This window comes from Lucilia cuprina, chromosome 6, assembly GCF_022045245.1.
Source record: "Lucilia cuprina isolate Lc7/37 chromosome 6, ASM2204524v1, whole genome shotgun sequence".
In the NCBI taxonomy this organism is placed as follows: Eukaryota; Metazoa; Arthropoda; class Insecta; order Diptera; family Calliphoridae; genus Lucilia; species Lucilia cuprina.
Window position 1 is genome coordinate 4,415,323 of NC_060954.1, and position 10,000 is coordinate 4,425,322.

General features: G+C 29.6%; 1 protein-coding gene across 1 annotated transcript in view; it reads right to left on the reverse strand.

Annotated features, from left to right (window-relative positions):
* Positions 1-8,527, reverse strand: part of LOC111678295 — a 124,105-nt gene extending 115,578 nt beyond the window's left edge. Inside the window, exon 1 of the mRNA XM_046955605.1 lies at positions 7,475-8,527. The gene's annotated coding sequence lies outside the window, so the exon portion shown is untranslated. The remainder of the gene's footprint in view (positions 1-7,474) is intronic.
* Between the last annotated feature and the right edge of the window lie 1,473 nt (positions 8,528-10,000).

Sequence of the window (10,000 nt, forward strand, 5' to 3'; positions counted from 1 at the left end):
TAGTCTATAGTCTAGTCTATAGTCTAGTCTATAGTCTAGTCTATAGTCTAGTCTATAGTCTAGTCTATAGTCTAGTCTATAGTCTAGTCTATAGTCTAGGCTAGTCTAGACTATAGAGCTGAATTTCTAGCAATTCTTTGACATCATTACTTTATGTGTGGAAAAAAAACTTGTCAATTACTAGGTGTCAGCATGTAAAAAGTAATATATAAGACATTCAAAAGACAATGACATTACTAAACATACAACAAAAAGCGGTTTGATATGTCAAAAAAAAAAAACAAACATGAAATACAATAGTAGATTTTCAAAGTCATTCCAAAAACATTCCAAACTTACATAAATCAACTTTAAATCGTTTTTTTAGGTGTAGCTAGATTCTATTCTTAAACACAAAAACTAGGTTAGTAGAGCTAAATGATTTTCCTTTTTAACCAAGTCAAAGAACAATAACAAAAAAATATTTACATACTCGTTCCTCTGATAAACGTCAATTATTTATGGAATATTTGATTTAAAGCAAACATCTGCAACTTCTACCACAACATGACTTATAGAAACTAGTGTTATTATGAAAAACTATATTCTAAATAAAATGAATCTTAATAGAAAGTCTATGGCACAAAGACAGGATGCTGGTGGTAATGATTTAAAAATCTAAAAAAATAAATCTTTAAACATATAGATTCACCAACAGAGAAGCTTGAGCTTACACATGATCATATTTAAGACATGATTACATTATCAAGTTTGTAATGTAATGAATGGCCTAAAGCTTAGAATAACACATTACATTATTTTGCCACAAACCACACCAAACATTGAGACAGTAATTTTGCAAAAAAAAAGAATAACGAAAAATTCCATATTATTATTCAATAATAATAAGTGTCTACAGTTGTGACTTTGATTGATTTAACACAGATATTTTCGCAGTAATTTTGTGGCTCAAAAGCAATTTATTTTAATGATAATTTTACTATTTAGCCTGCTAGATTGTAGCCCATATTAAAGATCATGTATCTGTACATCATTAAATTAAAAAACATCAAATTAATATTATATTTTACTGAGATTGTTGCAGATGATGGAATTTGCCTCTAATCGTCATTGATTATTTGAATCTGCGGATGTTTTAAGTAGTAGAAATACATAAGTTAATGACGACTTTGATGATTTTCCATATGAAGTTTTTCTCTTTAATTAATTGTATGATTGTAATCTTTTTCAATATCTTAGTTGTTTTTTATTAAGTTAAGTTTTACACACACAAGAAAATCTGATGAAATTCGCCTCAAGTGTGTTTGTCAAAAAGTATTTGTTCCTTGATAATCATACAACTTAAAGGAAACTGTTATTGGGATGTCCATTTGAATCCTTAGTATGATCTCTATTGAGAACCCAAGAAAAAGTTAATAATCATTTTCTTCATATGATAATGATCCTATCAATTCATTATTACAAGCTTGTGATCTTTCTGGATCACAAAGTCAATGATCGTTTATACTTCAATGATCCAAAGGATAGTAATCAATCCAAACTAAGTTTGTAATCCCCGCTGATACTAACTTTCTGGAACACAAAGTCAATGATCGTTTTAGATTTTCTTTGCATGATCAATGATCCTATGAATCGATTACAACAAAATCAAAGTAAACTTTTTTATCCTCACTAAAGCTTTGACTTCATGATACTAACTTTCTGGATCGCAAAGTCAATGATCGTTAGGTTTTCACTCATTTTATTTAAATTATCCTATGAATCGATTGCAACAAAATCCAAACTAAACTTTCAATCCTCACTAAAGCATTGACTTCTTGATACTAACTTTCTGGATCACAAAGTCAATGATCGTTTTAGATTTTCTTTCATTTTCTTCAAATGATCAATGATCCTATGAATCGATTACAACAAAATCTTAATTATACCTTCAATCCTCTCTAAAGCATTGGCTTTAACTTTATGGCTCATAAAGTCAATGATCGTTAATAGATTTTCTTTCTTTTCTATTTTCAATGATCATATCAATCCATTACTACAGAATCCAAATTAAACTTTTTTCATCCTCGCTAATGCATAGACTTTCTAATACTAACTTTATAGATCACATAGCTAATGATCGTTTTAAATGAAAATTTAAGATCAACATACTTTAGCCTTGTGACAACTGTAAATCCCAAAATTTTTCGATGTTCAATCGAAGCCGCAGCATGATTCAGACTGATAAGCGTTTTATGATCCTCTACTGATCCATTTTATTCTTCATAAATACTTGGTGGATCACATCGTAAAAAAATACTTGAAAATATGACATCTTAGCAATAAATGGATGTCAAAGTCCTTTTAGGCGAACTTAATGATCGTTTGTTTCACTCAATGAAACTCTGATTTCACTATCTAAAAAAATTTCAATTTCGCCCGATGCATTGTCTTCTTTGCAATTACATGTTATCGTTTTATTTCACTAACATCAATAAGCTTTGGTAAGATCAATCTTTGTTGTTGTATTAGCTTCTGCACCATCACTTGTTGGATCATTTATTAAAAATTCCATTCGGAAGCGCATCATCAATTGATCAATCAACTGCATAACAACCATTTAAAATGACAGGAATGATTATTTGTTTTAATTGAAGTTTGTTGATTGATCATTTTAGATCAGCGTTAAGCAGAGAGTGAAAAATTTGCTCTCTAACTGGTTTTGTTGCTTTTTAACACATGTATGTTTAAGAAAAGAGAACAAGAGAGCTCTTTTGAGAGCTCACTGCATTTCGCTGGTTTAGATCTATGTTAGATCAAAGGAAATGTTGTAGAAATCGAATGAGAATCTTTAGGTCATTTAGAGATCGATGTTAGTTTAAATCAAAGAGATCGAGTGTGTGCTATTTAATTCGTTTGGCATTTATTTAGATCTTCAGTTAAATATCAGGAGATGGATGGTCGCATGTTTCAATAGAAGTCTGAAATCAATCAAGTCTTAGTTCAAAGGGAGAATGTAAACTAAAATTTAAGTTGTTTGTTGGGACCGATGTATAGTAAAATCGATGTTATCGTAAAGTGTATTTAAGGAAGATATCTACCAAATACGTTACATAATAGTGTATTGTAACATTTGTCCAATTCACAATCGGTGTTGTACGGTTGTATCGTAGTATGTCGTATTTTTTTTCATTATTGATTTGTTTTTGTTTTAACAAATTTTATTTGAAAAATTTTTATGACATACAACCATACGGCATCAATTGTGAATTGGACAACTTACTCATTCTGAGACAACAATCGCTTGGGAACATGGAACGTTAGCTTTTCACATGGAGCAAATTATTTTGATCCTATATTATTTTAACGAAATACCCCATATAGTTTATAAATACTTTATTCATTTCTTCAAAAATTTGTTTTTATTTCTAACAAATATTTATATAACGTTTCTTTTATTTATTTATGTTTTTGTACAATTTATTAATAATTTTTTTATTTATTTTCTTTTTTTCTTTTTCATTTTCTATTTTCTTCATATCAGAAGTTTGCATGTCTTGTGTAATTCTTCAACGAAGCAAAAACTTCTCGCTACCACCATACTCGAACTCATAATAATGTTGATGAAGATAAATCTATCTATAGCTTTCTAACAGTTAAACGTTATGGTCAGTTCAAGATTGTGTTAATTGTTGGCGAAACAATGAATTTTGGTTTAAACATAGTTTATTTTTTTTTTCTTTCTAATATTCAACATAAAATTAGATCAATAATGTTTGTGTTAAAAAAAATTTTGTAAAAATTATATTTGCAAGTGGGATGCTTTCAATCAATCACTCACTAATGGCGAAATAAACTAAAAGTATTATTAGCCTATAAAAGAAACTCCATAGGCCTTCGCATAACTAAAATTACTTTCATTTGAGCTTTATCTCAAGGCGTGTTAAATCAATGCCAGAACTTGTCAGTTATTATATTTTCCATATTATTTTTGTTAGTAAAATTTTGTAACGAATAGCACTTAACTTTGACATTGTTTTTTTACCCCATTATGGCTAACATCTTGTTGCAATTGGAACGCTAATAAATAAAAATCTAATGACAGCTAGTAAATTATAGTTATAGTCCAAATCCGGCTCGAAAACTTGCAATTGTTAACCAATCTTTATAAAGTTTAAAACTAGAACTTTTTTTGTCCATCTGCAAGTTAAAATATTTTAACATAACCATGACATATGTTTGAGATTTTAAGTTACAAGTTCATATTAAGTTTCGTTTAGTCAAGTATTAAGTTTTATTAACCAACATAGCTATTCTTTGATTTAGCGTTAACATAACTCCATAGCGTGACAAAAATTTTCCAAATATACATGATTCTATCTTATTTGTGAAAACTTTGAAAAGATAAGAAAACTGGTAATTGGAAATTTGAAGAATATTTGAGAGTTGCAATAGCTTTGATTGCACTTTTTGTAAGTTAATTGCTGCAATTTATTTAGTGTTTAAACTAATTTCAATAAAACGGTTTAATTATTTTTAAAGAACTGTAGATCGTACCAAGAGTATTCTCTTCAAAGTTATTCATGGATAGCAATGCAAAGAAGAATTAATTTACGTTCAGAAAAACCTAAGTCGAAAATGTTGATCAATATAAATGAGTAAATCGATGATCGTTTCAGATGATCTGTGATTTCAACAACACAAAAAAAACAAGCTTCTGGACTCACAGACGATCAAACCCTGTTAATTTATGAAATCAAAATCGGTGATCGTTTCAGTTGTTTTGTAGTTCCATCAACATGCTATGAAATAAGACAAGTTTCTTTCCAATCACCTGCTAGATCACTGATCGCTATACGTACATTCAAATATACTGATAACGATCAGTGAATTCCATTTGAAAGGAAGCCTGAGCATAAACAAATTATATGAGCGATTGCATTAATTGATCCATCTTTCTCTCTTGAAAGGATGCCTGAAGTAAAAGCATAAACAAATTTAATAATCGTTTGCAACAATCGATCAATCCTGTCATTTAAAATACAATTACCATGGATCACAAATTGATAAATTGGCCCAAAAAAAAAAAAACGGTTCTGGATACTTTGCAGATTGAGCCTTGGAAAAAATGATTTTCAGATTTAGATCTTAAATCTCTTTAATATTAAAATAAAGAAGAGAAGCGGGTTTGAATGTGTATGACCTATAGATATGAGGACGCTAAAGCCCACTCATATATATTGTAATATTTGCTCTGCCAAGAAGACTATAGGAAACCAGCGAATAAAGGATCCAGAGAAGATTGCTATTATGGAATTTTATGAAGTTTAGGCTTACCAAGAAATAAATGTTTTGAATTGAAAGATAACAGAGGATTAATGCAACAAAATACATGCTTAAGGTAACATATTTTGTGCAGATAGTAGATCGTGATCGTAGAAACTAGCGAAGAGACTGTCTTGCTAATATATTTCACAAGATTCTTTGAAGAGTTCATATATTTCGCAAAAATATCATGTTACGATATTAAGCTTACGAATTGAAGGAACCTTTGGGCTTCCCCAGAAATCAAAATTTAAGGCAACAACAAACATGCTTTAGCCGACATATTTTGCGTAGATTGTAGATCGTGAACGTAGAAACTAGAGAAGAGACTGTCTAGCTAATATATTTCACAAGATTCTTCAGAAATTTCATATATTTCGCAAAAAATATCATTTTACGATATTAAGCTTATGAATAGAAGAAATCTTTAGGCTTCAGAGAATTTAAGCAACAACGAACATGCTTTAGGTGACATAATTTACGCAGATTGTAGATCGTGAATGTGGAAACTAGAGAAGTGAATGTCTTGTAAATATGTTTCTCAAGATTTCATATAGATATTTAACAAATATCATTTTACGATATTAAGCTTACGAATAGAATGAATCTTTGGAATCGAAAATCAATGAAGATTTATTTGATTGACTCCGCCAATTGTAAAGACTTAATTGTTCATTTATACCAAATATATTAGAAACCATAAGACAACAGGACAACAGGAAGATCCATTTAAGGGAATCTCATGTACGATAAGATTATTCTTGTAGACAAAGTTTCAAATTAAAAGTGGCAAAAAGGAATAACGAATAATCTGATCTTTGAATGAATGGTCTATCAAGTATAGTTGTAAGAGAGTTTCTAGAAAACAGATCCCTGGAGTGAAGAAGAAGTTTCTGAGGCCTATAGTAATCTTATGTTGTGGGGACCAGTATATGCTGTATTAATGGATCTCTATTGTATATAAGATCCATATAAGAAAATGTCATATAAGATAGATCAATTTTAAAGACACGGTGCCAAATAGACTGATATATTGAATACTCTGAACTTTGAATGAATGATTTATCAAGTAAAGTTGTTAAGAGGGCCTGTAGAAATAGAAATATTAAATATTTCAATCTTTGAATGATCATTCAAATATAGTTGTATGTTATATCTCTATATTGGGGCCTCTAACAAAAAGAGAAACCCCCTACCAAAACCGAACAATAGTAAAAAACAAAAGTTAAGCCCCCCTTCCCCCAAACACTCAAGTTGGATGCCAGGCTGGATTAGTAGCAGGACATGTTTATACCACTATAGTGGGGAGGGTATTATGCGTTTGTGCTGATGTTTGTAACACCCAAAAATATTGGTTCTAGACCCACCTTAAAGTATACCAATCGGCTCAGAATCACTTTTTGAGTTGATTTGGCTATGTCCGTCTGTCCGTCCACCTGTCTGTCTGTCTGTCTGTCTGTCTGCCTGTGTGTCCATGTAAACCATGTACGCACGCTACAGGTCGCAATTTTCAAGCTAATTTGATGAAATTTGGCACATACTGGCCCTCTTGTAGAAAACTCTTTTTTTGCCAATAATACGTAAAAATATTCTACAATACGGTTAAAGAATTGTAGAGAACTCCATTTCTGATATCGAAATTAAATTTTTAAAAAATATTTGCTAATTCGGTCCCTGACAAACGACGGCTTTTAGTTAACAAAATGATTAGTATAGGTGCGGATCCACGGGAGATTGAAAAGGGAGACTCACTCCCTCCAAAAAAAAAACGAAAATTTTTTATATTTCTATTCTATTTTTTTATTTCTCAAATCAAGTCCAGATGGGATTGCTGATCAAAATAATGTGATACGGTTTTTAACAAAAACGAAATGTTACTAAAATTATTGTTTTAAGGAACTGTGTGGAAATGATTAGATATTCAGGGAAACGGAACACAAAATTGGTTCACCACCAAATATTGTAATGTATCTGAAGATATGGCCATTGTTTACTAACCATGTTTGTACAGGAAATTCTCCAAACTGTGAAACAAAGTGGTTTTGTTATAACTGATAAACAATTCTTTAAATTGTTTATCATTTAAATATGTTTTTAGTTTTTAAATAAAAAGAAAATCACAAATAGATCATTTAATTTTAAAAGACTCCAAAATTTTTCATATACTAACCATATAAAAACTGTTAAACATATGTTGATTTAGTTTCGTAGTTTTTGGTTGTTTTAAAGAAACTTTCTTTGTTATTTAAATTTATTTACTTTTTTTGTTATTATTTTTTATTTTTTTGAAAATTATAGTTTTTTTTAATAGCACTAATGATTAGCACAACAGTAAATATGAACAAAATTTCACTTATTTTTTATTATTACTTTAACAATTTAAATTTTTTGTTTTGTTTTCTTAACAAAAAATATTCATTATTATTATTTTTTGAAATTTTTTTTTTGTAAAACTTGTTGTTATTGATTTAAAACTGTTGTTGAAACTTAACTTTAGTATAAAATTGATTTATAAGTATTATTTTATATTTTTTAAAAAATTTTCTTTTTATTAACGTTTTATATGCACATTATTAACTAGACCGATAAAATGCATTTTTAAAATCAACATTAACATAATATCAACTTTTCTTTAAGACTTGTTTAGCATTTATTTTTTTCTTTCTTTTTTTTTTTTGGAATTTTTTTCCTAAAATCAAAAAATTTCTTTCTTTGATTATAAATAATTTGTTTTAACGTTATTTTTATTTATATATATATATGTATTTTTCTTTAGTTAAATTATAAAATTATTAACATAACAATGAAATCAACTTAAATCAAATCATAGCATAGGAATCTCTCCGTCTTGTATTGCTTTAAACGCTAGATATGTATATATGTTTATTATTATACAATGAGTCTGTTCTATATAAAACTTTTTTTACACACTTCTTTTTCTTTTTCAACCATTTAACTTAATTTACCATTGTTTAGAAGCTTTAGAGCAACAACAATAACAATATGTGTTTAATATTTTTATGGCTAAAATGGCACTGCATGTATGATACTAGTATCTAAATCTAAAAGACAGCAGGCTACCAACAAAAAACACAAAGCGTCTTTTTTTTGTTGTTTGTTTAATTTAAACGTAATTTTCTACGTAAGTTGGTTGTATTGCACTTTTGCGCGCGTTTTACTCTAGACGACAGAAAATTTGTGATATGTGTGTTGGCTTTAAGTCTCTGGCGTAGACTGATTATAGCCAAGTTGTTAAAAGTTGTTTAGAGTTAAAAAGAGTTTTGTTGATGTTGCTTAGATTTCATTTGCAGCACACGAGTGCTGAAAGAAATCTGCAGTTTACACGAAGAGAAAATATGTTGTTAAACTTGGTTGCAGCAATCATTTTAACATAATTTTTAAGGTATTCTCTAATATTTTGTTTGCTAGAACCATATTTTAGTTGATTATCTGTAGGTATGTCTAGACTAGACTATGACTAGACTATGACTAAACTATGACTAAACTATGACTAGACTATGACTAGACTATGACTAGACTATGACTAGACTATGACTAGACTATGACTAGACTATGACTAGACTATGACTAGACTATGACTAGACTATGACTAGACTATGACTAGACTATGACTAGACTATGACTAGACTATGACTAGACTATGACTAGACTATGACTTGACTATGACTAGACTATGACTAGACTATGACTAGACTATAGACTGCACTATACACTACACTATAGACTACACTATAGGATACACTATAGACTATATTATAGTCTAGACTATAGACTACACTATAGGCTACACTATATACTACACTATAGACTATACTATAGACTACACTATGGACTATGACTAGACTATGACTAGACTATAGACTGCACTATGCACTACACTATAGGATACACTATAGACTATACTATAGTCTAGACTATAGACTACACTATAGGCTACACTATAGACTATACTATAGACTACACTATAGACTTCACTATAGACTTTACTATAGAATACACTATAGAATACACTATAGACGACACTATAGACTACACTATAGACTACACTATAGACTACACTATATACTACACTATAGACTACACTATAGACTACACTATAGACTACACTATAGACTACACTATAGACTACACTATAGACGACACTATAGACTACACTATAGACTACACTATATACTATACTATGGACTACACTATAGACTTCACTATAGACTACGCTATAGAATACACTATAGACTACACTATAGACGACACTATAGACTACACTAAAGACTACAATATAGACTTCACTATAGACTACACTATAGACGACACTATAGACTACACTATAGATTACACTATAGACAACACTAGACTAGATTATAGACTACGCCATGACTAGACTATAGAGTAGTCTATAGATTATGTACTATAACTAATATTAATATATCTTTGCAGCATTTTTCAATCATATTTTTCCCTGTGTATAAAGTAACAGCCAGTTTGTATGCTGAAGCCGGCATTGTTTTGACTTAAAAGACATTTTTATACTTTGTCTGCTGTTTTGGTAGCTGAAAATTGTTATTCTTGTGTTTTCCGGCATAAATAGAGAACATTTTGTTAAATAGTTTGTTTGTCAGCACATAAATATTTTTTGCTAGCGTTTGCCAGAATCATTATTTGTTTAGTTGACTTTTTA